Below are 10,184 nucleotides of genomic sequence, written 5' to 3'. Positions count from 1 at the left end.
GTCGAAGGTATGGATTGGCTCGCTGGGCTCAATGTCTATGATTGGTGCTACAATTATATGCTCAGTGGGTTGAACTTGATTCAATTTTTGGGCCTGATAATGATGAGATGAGCTTGGACTTAGGGGGTTATTGCACCAGGTCCTTAATATACAGGGTGATTTAGACATTCCCCCCACGTTTTATTGAATGTTAGTTGGATCCCCCTATGTTTTGAAACTAATGACATGCATCCTTTGACCTCAGTCTTCTAAATCGACTATCGTGAGTAGACTTCAATGCCTCATCTTCAATCTCTATTCAAAAACCCAGATTTTTCCTCTCAAAACCAACCATCTTCAAGCTCTCTAATTTTCCATGATATTGCAACTCTTCTATTTAACTTTATCTTCATTGATCATTTTCTACTTTGGCTTCTTGTGGAAAACCTTAGATTTTTCTATCCATAATTTTATCATTTTAAGTAACAAAATAGTGAGAGTGGGTTTTTGAAATCGAGTCGCGATCTAGACTCTGCCCCAGTCCCTATATTAACATACAACAATTATGTGGCAGGTTTTGGTTGGAGATTACATGCCATGTAGAGCTTGGTTATTGTGGCACATAGACAACGTTCCTATTCTATAGGAACGAGACACCTTACCTAATCCTGATTCTTTAAAATATTCATCAAAGAGTCATGATCCAAAAGGGTGTTTTGTTATTATAGCAACATACGGTATCTACATAGCATGTTTTTATTGGAGATTAAACACATTGGGCTGCATGCTACGAAGAAAACGGGATGTCATGGACTTAGTCCCTCATGTTACTTTGCGCCCATGTGGCACTCAAGTTAATCCCCATGGTCTAGCTCAAGTCAGTCTTTCCCAAGTGTCCCAAGAGTCGCCCTAACTCACTTAGGCACACACACACTAGAAAGAATTTTTCAAACACATAACTTGGAAACTTTACTCATTCTTCAAGCTTAATTACAAATGAGGACTCCTTCCTTATTTATTGACTTGGAAGGAGGTTACAAGAATTATCTAGAAAACTTACTATAATTCCTCAATTCTAGAATCTTTCTAAAATATCTACACTTCATAAATCTAAAACTCTCCAAGGAAATATCTAAACACACTCTAAAACTACCTACTATGTAAAACATGGAATACTATTAGAACCTTCTAGATTCTTCTAGAGAATTCCACACTTTTGTAGAGGTCTTTGGGCCTTTCTATAACATTTAAAAATGGAAATTTTTACAGGGAGTTCCATGTGTTTTAAACTGAATTTACCTTTATATATATTTTATTCTTTTCCAAATTCATTAAAATAAACTGAGTTTTCCGTAAAGGTTACCCATTTAGCTGAATTTTCCTTTGTACTCTTTATAGCTATGGATTTTTCATATTTTTGTAAAAAAAAAACATCATCTTTTATTTGAGGGTCACAAGAAGACTAAAATGGGTAAATTTACAAATATGATAGGTACCCATTTCAGCAAAAATAAATAAATCTCCAAATGGGTACATTGATTGGTTGATAAATATTTTGAAAAGATGGCTGAGCCAATAATTTTTGGCCTCATACATGATTTTTTTGTTACTTTACCCCTCAAAAAATATCCTATGGACCTACTACCTCTTGAATGTCATATGGATACATTTATGCATATACATACATTTAGCAAAAAAAACACAAAAATATATGCATATACATATACATATACATATAAATAACAAGTCGGGATTGGCTCAATGACAATTTCGGACCAATAAGCGGTTAACACACGTAGGTTGTGAGTTTGATACCTAGTTTGAGAATTAATTCCCTAGGGGTCACCCATGAGGTTGCACCCTCCCTTAGCTGGTGCATGTGATGTGTGGGCGTTAGTACGATTTCATGTCCCATACATTTATCTTAGGATTCATTATTATATTGGTTAATTCTAGGTCCTACAAGTTATGTTATGCTAATGTGTGAATATTAGGAATACAAATTTGTTTGCATGGATTGTTGAAAAGGGAGATGAGTAGATTTTAGGGTTAGTGAGGTAGTTTTAATTTAAGCCTAAACTAAGTCCATGGTGGTTGAACATGAATGAGAGAGAGAGAGAGAGAGTATTAGAATAAAAAAAAAAAAAGTATTCATTGATAGTAATCAAAATTAACCTAACCAAATAGATTCATCCTATTATCACAACTTATCATAGGTGATGAGATACATCAACAATCTAGATCAAGTAACTATTCATGTTCAAGAGAACATACCTTGGTGTATGTTATTTTCAGATGATGTAGTATATTAATTGATGATATAATGGAGGGCGTCAACACAAAACTAAATTTGTGGAAAAGAGATGTTGGAGACCAAGAACTTTTATTAGATCCAAGACCAAGTATGTGAAGTGTAAGTTTACGCATTGACAATAGACAATGGATTGTCTAGTAAAAAATTTGACAGTCTGGAAATACTATGGAACAACCACTTTCGTTATCTCAGATCTATTATACACAAGGAGAGATTGAGGAAGATGTTGCCAATATAATTAAAATTGGATCGTTAATGTAAAGTCTGCTTTTGGAGTGTTATATGACATACACATAAAGAATAAATTAAAAAGAAAATTTTATAAACCGATAGTAAGACCATTGGATCAACAAGGCTTTATGGAGTTGAATGTTGGACGGTCAAAAAACATCATGTAAATAAATTGAGTATATCATAAATGAGGATGTTGAGATGGATAAATAAAAATACAAGGATAAATGAAATTAGAAATGAATGCATCGAACAAAAATGTAAGAGTAGTTCTAATAGACAATAAAATAATATAAATCTATTGATGAGATAGTTTGGACAAGAGTCATGATTTCCAACTCCCCCCTCAAACATAAGCCTATACTCTCTTGACGTGGCATGTGCTAAAACTATATATTTTTCCTCAAGATACACAATTGCACATCCCCAATAAATATGTCAGAGAGAGGGAGTAAGAAAATCATTATTTTTGGACAATTACTCAAAAAAGGCCTGTAGACACCCCATTTTTGCCTGGGTCGAGCTGGAAAGCATAAAAATGTTCTGAGAATGGAGTTGACACGGAGAGTTTCTTACATAGTTTAAAGTCCGAAGATTAAGCACAAGGACTCAGTAATCTGGAGAGATCTAGCCAAGCTTAATTTAAGCCTAACTGAATCCAGGGTTAAATTTAACTTGGTCGAACTTTGAGTTCAGTCAAGACAGTTAGAACAATTTTCAACCCATGTGCACTCGAATTTTCTTAGGAAAAATGACTTCTTAACCCTCTTTCTTAGTGATTTATTCTCCAAGAAATCCCTTCTTAATTCCACTTCTACCAATGCTAAATCCCTCATAATTCCTTCTACATATGGTCTTTTAATAAATCACTTATTCTCCTAATTTTGACCCAAAGTCTTCTTGGTCCTTACTTAAAGCCAATTACTTCCACTAACCTTGGTTTGTTGAGACTCATCAAAGGAAAATCCCTTTTATACCCTTCTAACTTTTTTTAAAGATCAAAGGGATTTCATGAGACATTCTATGTAAATTGACCACTTTTCAAAGCCTATGTTATTTTTATCCACCCTAAAGAATTTTATAGAACTTCTACCCAATGATTAACCTATACTTAGTTTGTTGGAGACTCTCCCAAATAAAGTAACTAAAGAGGTCAAAAACCTATCATCTAATTACATGTCATTTGACTTACTTCCCTCACAATTGACTCAAGATCAAGATTTTATGACTATTCTAACCTCTATTAAGAATTCTCTAGAATTTTTGGATTTTTACCATCCTACCCATTGATGATTAAGGTTGGTTAGACTCAATAAGAGGGTAAAAACCATCAAGGCCAAGGAAATGATGAGTAATTGTGATTCTTTATGAAAGTTTTAGTAAAATTATTGAGAACTTGAAGATTTATGATCAATTTATCTCCAAGGATTTCCCAAAATCTTATAAATAGGAGACTTCCCAAGGCAAATGGGAAATCTCATTTGGTGATCCAAAATTCGACCTAAATCCCTCCTTACTCTCTTAAGCTTCCCTATTCTCTCAAACCTTTCCCAAAATCTATATAAGAAAAAATCAAGAAGAAGAAGAAGACTAAGGCGAGGTAAAACCCTTTATTCTCTCTCTCTAATATCTCATTTCTTATTACCCCATCTCTTTATTTTAAACACTTTTCCTATTTACACGTTTAATTTTATGCTTTCTAATATAGTTTCCTAGATCTTTAGTCTGGAGGCTTGGGGAGAGAGAGTAATCCCTCCTAGAGGTCATCTCCCTCAACAAGTCTTCAATAAGTTCATTGAAAACATTAGATTATGATGCTTTACTTTTATGTATCTTCATGCATTCCATTTAGTTTTCTTGTAAATTTAATTTTCTAGACTAGATGTGTATTTTCTTTTTTTCTTTGATGGCAATAGAGCTAGAGAATAAATCTTCTTAAGAGGTAATCTTTTCTTGATGAGTCCATCACCTATATACACTTTGCGTATACTTACTTCTAAAATGGTTAATGGCAAGAGTATACGTCCCTATGGACCTATATTTAATCTTTAGAGTCAACAAGAGCATTTTAAAAAATGGACAAAAATTTAATGCATAAGATTTGGTTTCAACATGGTTTTGTTCAATCCATGAACATCACTTAAAAATCAAACTAATAAATAAAGTCTCCTAAGGGAGCATATAAACTAATTTTAAAGCTTTTGAACCTTAAATGATGAAATCCATGTGGATTTCCATCAAAGTCCCAAGCTCACAAAAATATCCATTAAGTACCTACTTCTAGTAAGGGCTTACTTATCATCTTGATTTGTTATTTTTTTTAGAAATAAACTATAGTCAATTTTCGTAAAATTTTTTATAACTTCCTCTATCTTTAAAACCCAAAAATGAGTTTCTAATTTCATTTTTGATCAACAATTGATAACTATCTTAGGATGGGAGGGATTAAATGCCTAATATCTTCATTGTCCCTTAACCGAACTCCTTACCATAAAATCTCTAAGTAGACCTCTCCCCCTTAACTTTGGATATGTGAATCATTACAAGTCAAAGAAAAATAGATTTTAAAATATTTTTATGGTGCCCATTCACACTTTAATTGAATGGTGGCGACTCTTAAACCCGTGTAAATGAGCTCAAACCCTCAAAAACTTTGAAACCCACGTATCTACAAAGCCGATTAAAATCCTAGTTAGGAGAAATATATAAGGTGAAGATCCTAAAATAACAGCATGAATACTTAAAAATAAGGATGAAGATAATGAAAGCATATATAAACCAATTTTCAATAATTGATGATTTGACAAGATTGGTTTAGCCAACCCCAAATCTTTGGGATAAAGTTTTGTTGTTGATGTTACACTAATTGTAAAATCCGGATTGCGTGGGGGGATCAACAATTGAAGTATGACATGTGGAGGAATATTATTCATTTAAGTTGTAATCCATCTAAAGGATCCATCATCAGATGGATGGTCTAGATTGACCTCGCTCCTTGATCATCATACATTAAAATACCCTACTTTGATTGTTAGGAGAATCTTTTTGTACAAATAGAATCGATCCCGAAAGTATGGAGACATGGAGGAGATCAAAGAAGCAGTCACGTGTCCTTATTAAGTAACGAGTTGTGACCATAGTTACCAAGTTGGGATTTGGGAATAAGGCGTCAAGGAAAAATTTGAAAATTATGATTAAATCGGAAAAAAAAAAGTGAAAAAATTAAGATAGGGTTAGGACCATGTAATTGTTCCAACTAGGGATTGTTCTAATATTATATAATCAAATACCATGTTAAATTACAATAACAAATCACCAAACCTCATGTTACATTACAAGAAGTAACCACAAGCACACTACACAATCACGATTTATATTGTTAAAGAGACAATAATCATGTGTAAGCTAAGATTCATCAATTGATCAAAATCAATGTCGTCTTCATTTGCATTCTCATTATCTAACACTTAATCAGTGGTCTTCTCTTACTAGTGCATTAAGGACATCTTTTATATTTTTTTTCAATTTAATTTCAAATTTTGTGATTAAATCGTGATGCTTGTAAAAGTTGAGACTTAATGAAAAAGTAGCGATTAAATTGGTGAAGGAAAATATCATGATTTAATTGTGACTTTTTTAATAAGTCACAGATTTTGGTGACTATGGTTGTGACTACAACGGACTTATAATGACTAGCTAACATGTGGCGAATTGGGATTATGTTCAAATTACTAATTGATCTATGTTATTATTATTATTATTTTTGAAAAATACATCTAAATTTTATTACAATTAATTCTTGTGGGAACATAAAAAAAAAATAATGGGAAAAACTTAGAAGCAAGCAGGCCCTTCAAAATTTTGAAGGAACCCTCTCCATTGGGTTACATGTGGCATTTCCAAGGAGGTAGCCCAAATTTTGGTGGAAATATAGAGTTGATAAATATATTCAAAATCTAATGTGTCTTGCTACAAGGAGGTTCTTTCAAAATTTTGAAATGGTCTTTCTGCTTCAAAGTTGGGTTAGAAGATAATAGTTCAAAGTTCAAACCCAGGTTGGCAGTCTCTCGTTAATTCTTCAAAAATTCATGAATTTTTTATTTTTTTCAATGAAAGTATTATTCTCTGGATTATTGAACTATTCTCAATAATTCACGCATTTTAAGTTTAAAAGCAATAAAACACGATTTTTACAAATTTTTTTGAAACTCTATGAAAAAAAAAAAAAAAATGCTACTGTGACTTATTGTATTTGCAAGTAAACTTGTAAGTTGTGTTGTGTAACCCAAGTTGACTATGAAGTGGCCGTGCTTCAAAATTTTGATGGAATCCACCTTTTTACGTGACAAATGTCCCTTTTATCTTAAAAAAAATAATGACACGACCCTTTTCATTTATTTGAGATTATACCTTAATTTTCCAAATTGATGATTTGTCTATTAACTTTGATCTTCTTTTATATATTAATGGAATAATAACCTCAATGCCCTCATTATCACCACCATCATTATTACCATCACCAATATATCATTATCTTCACCATCACCGTTAACATCACCATCACTATCATATTATCGAATTTTTTGTTTTTGAAATTTTGAAATGAGACGGATAATACATGTATGAAGTATATGCCGCATATGTTCCATTTATCGATTTTTTGACCAGATTTTTGCAATCCAAAATCGAATGGAACTCAAAATTTTCACGAATCAAAATTTTATCGTATTTTGAATTGCTAACAAGGGTTCAAACCACATTTCAGGTTGTCCATCATACTGATAGTCTAGGTTGTCCAACTAGGACTGAGTGCACTGTATCATCTCGAAAAAGAAAGAGTCCGACTTAAAATGGCCTTAATTACTAAGTCTCTTCCATTATTAAAAAAAGACTTCGAAATTCATAAAAAAAGTCCTCAAGATTCATAATAAATCTCAAGGTTTTGCTTTATGTAGTCTAAGGTCTTTTTGACTGTGGATGAGGCTTAGTAAGGCCTTTTTCCTTACTTAGTAAGGAAATATTTTCTCAAAAAGAAAAATATTGAACATGACATTGTTCGACACTGTGTTCAACACTGCATAGACATGGCAGCACAAAGAGAATTGTAGATTTTTTTTATTAATGCTAGAGAGACCTCAGTGAAGACACACAGGAGACCTCTAGACGTGGTGGCGTGTGTGTTTCTCCGAGATACAAGTAAAACGCATCTATGGACATGCGCTTGCCACCACGTCAAGGTGTACCCCGCTAAGTTCACTCTAGCACGACTCATTTTTTTTTTACTTGTATATCGATGACATAAATTTATTATTATTAGTGGACTGCCACATCAGCATTGTTGAACGTAGTGACCAATGGAGTTAGTGTAGCAGTACTTCCATTCTATTGGTGTAATTGCACTAATTTTTTTTTGCTTTAGTCTTTTAGAACAAGTTCAAAGTATAACACTATTTTACCGTCATACTTCGAAATGATCAAATAAGAAATTGAATCAGAGAATTATTTTGGTTGATCAATAAACAACATTTTCATCAAAACCCAGATGTTAAAACAATTCAAATTATCACTATAATAAGTAAAAAAATTACCTTTTCAAATGATCTTTGGAAAAAATGGAGAAGGCATTCATTATTCTCTCTCTATTGAAAAAAGGGGGATTGGGTTGGAAGAAAGGAAACTTGTCAGAGAGAGAGATTTTTTTTTGAACAGGGGTATCCGAACCTCTTAAAGCACATCCCTCCCTGCCCCCCTTATAAAAGGTGTATCTCGAGTGAACCATGTATCCTTAAGAGTGCAGTTCTACGATTCTCGAACTTGTCACGTCAGATAATCGATTGAGTTTCCCACGTGGGGTAGTGAGATTATCATGACTTTTTTTATAACTTAAAATAAGTTTGCAGTTGGGATAAGAGGAAAAACACAAGTTACCTAGGGATTCCATAAAAGAGTGAATCCTCGAAAAATTTGTATTAATTCTTACATAAGATGTATATTTTTCTTCCCATCTCAACCATATGTTTGATGTTTTGCCTCCCACGCTGATCGAGATTAGAAAAGCCTTTTAATTGTATCTCTAAATCATGCATTTGGAAATGAAACCATCATCTGGAAGGGCCCGAGGGATCAAACTGTCTCAATCTAATGAAGTTTGCATTTTGTGAAGGTTCCCTTGCACATGTTCCACGAGTTGGACATTTTTAGTGTCCAGTGCCGCTGGACACTGTAATAATACATCCAAACAATAATGATGATAGAGACCCATAGACGTCTTTGGAGGAACATATATATGTTTATTACATGTGGTCTCTATCCACATTTAAATAAAGTTTAAATCAATTGCACATCAAATCATGTACTTAGGGATATAATTATTTAAGTTAATTTGAATTTATCATAACCTTACCATTAGTGGTGATACTATGTATCTTAATATAAAAAATAAAATAAAAACATTAAAGAAAAAGATCAACCATGCATTTTCAAGGTTATTACCATAGGACTGAATTGGCCACAAATACATAGAATACTCAAGTGCATGGTTCAAAATTGTGTACCATTTTGAATGTTTCAGCCTCACATTATCAATCGTCGAAACTGGCACATAATATTGATCATGGAAGATTGAACATTTTGGAATATATCCACTTAGAACATCTGCCTTCATATATTTTCTCGCTAATGCCATATGTTACTATTTTTGACTTTTGTCTTACCATTTTAATGTATTTGATTTTCACTATCGTGCCCTTACTAGCTAACTCGTCACTTCAGTGCACCTACACCACATGAGTTTGAGTTTATTTACATATATCAAACTATGCATACATGCTAATCACTTGATACGTACACCATGTGTAATAGTCGTCGACGAAGAGACATACATACAAGCATCATCCATTGTTGAATTAACAACGTGAAAAAAAATTCATATTTGACGGCCCAAGGTTGTCAAAATTTTTTTCTTTTGATAAGTCAAAATTGTTAGATTAATGGAGGATGAGAGAAATTTGACTGTTCTAAGCCGTCGAATCTAGGGAACATCACAAGTTATGACAGTTCTAGGCCGTCGAATTTTGATTTCTGAAATTCATGGGTCATGGCCAGTGGAATTTTCCTATAGAAATTTTCAATTTTCAGGTAGTTAACTATATTAAAAATCCCTAGGCTTAGGGTTTACCTCTAGCTTACTTGCATAATTGTCTTATATGTGATGAAAAATAAATACATGGAGATCCTTAAAGTAATTTTAACTACCTAAAACATGAAACTGCAACACATATAATTAAAGTCTTCTAAATATTAAAATTAGCAATAGTATGATTAGGAATATCCTTCCAACAAATTTGCATCATCTGAGATAATTGTATTTCTTTTTAGAATTTCATACCTAAGCAAAATAGGATTCATGTGGCCGACCCCAATATTTTAAGATAAAGGTGTAGTCGATGATGGCTTTCGGACCCAACATTTCCTTTAATTTATCGTTGTTTAAATATTGAACTGTCATTGTGGTTTGGTAAAGAGGTGTCAAGTGTGGCCTACATGATTCAAAACACACAATCAAAAAAGGAAAAAAAAAAAAAAAAAAATATATATATATATATATATATATATATATATATATATATATATATATATATATATATATATATATAATCTA

The 10,184-nt window shown here is 32.7% G+C and overlaps 1 protein-coding gene across 1 annotated transcript in view; it reads left to right on the top strand.

Annotated features, from left to right (window-relative positions):
* LOC147382966 (casein kinase 1-like protein 10) overlaps positions 1–10,184 on the top strand; it is a 49,659-nt gene that overhangs the window by 19,015 nt on the left and 20,460 nt on the right. The gene's annotated exons all lie outside the window — the stretch shown is intronic.

This window comes from Akebia trifoliata, chromosome 16 (genome assembly GCF_017979445.1).
Source record: "Akebia trifoliata isolate Shusen 1 chromosome 16, ASM1797944v1, whole genome shotgun sequence".
NCBI classification, from domain to species: domain Eukaryota; kingdom Viridiplantae; phylum Streptophyta; class Magnoliopsida; order Ranunculales; family Lardizabalaceae; genus Akebia; species Akebia trifoliata.
Note: the sequence above shows the minus strand (reverse complement) of the source record. Positions and strands in the feature narration are given on the sequence as shown.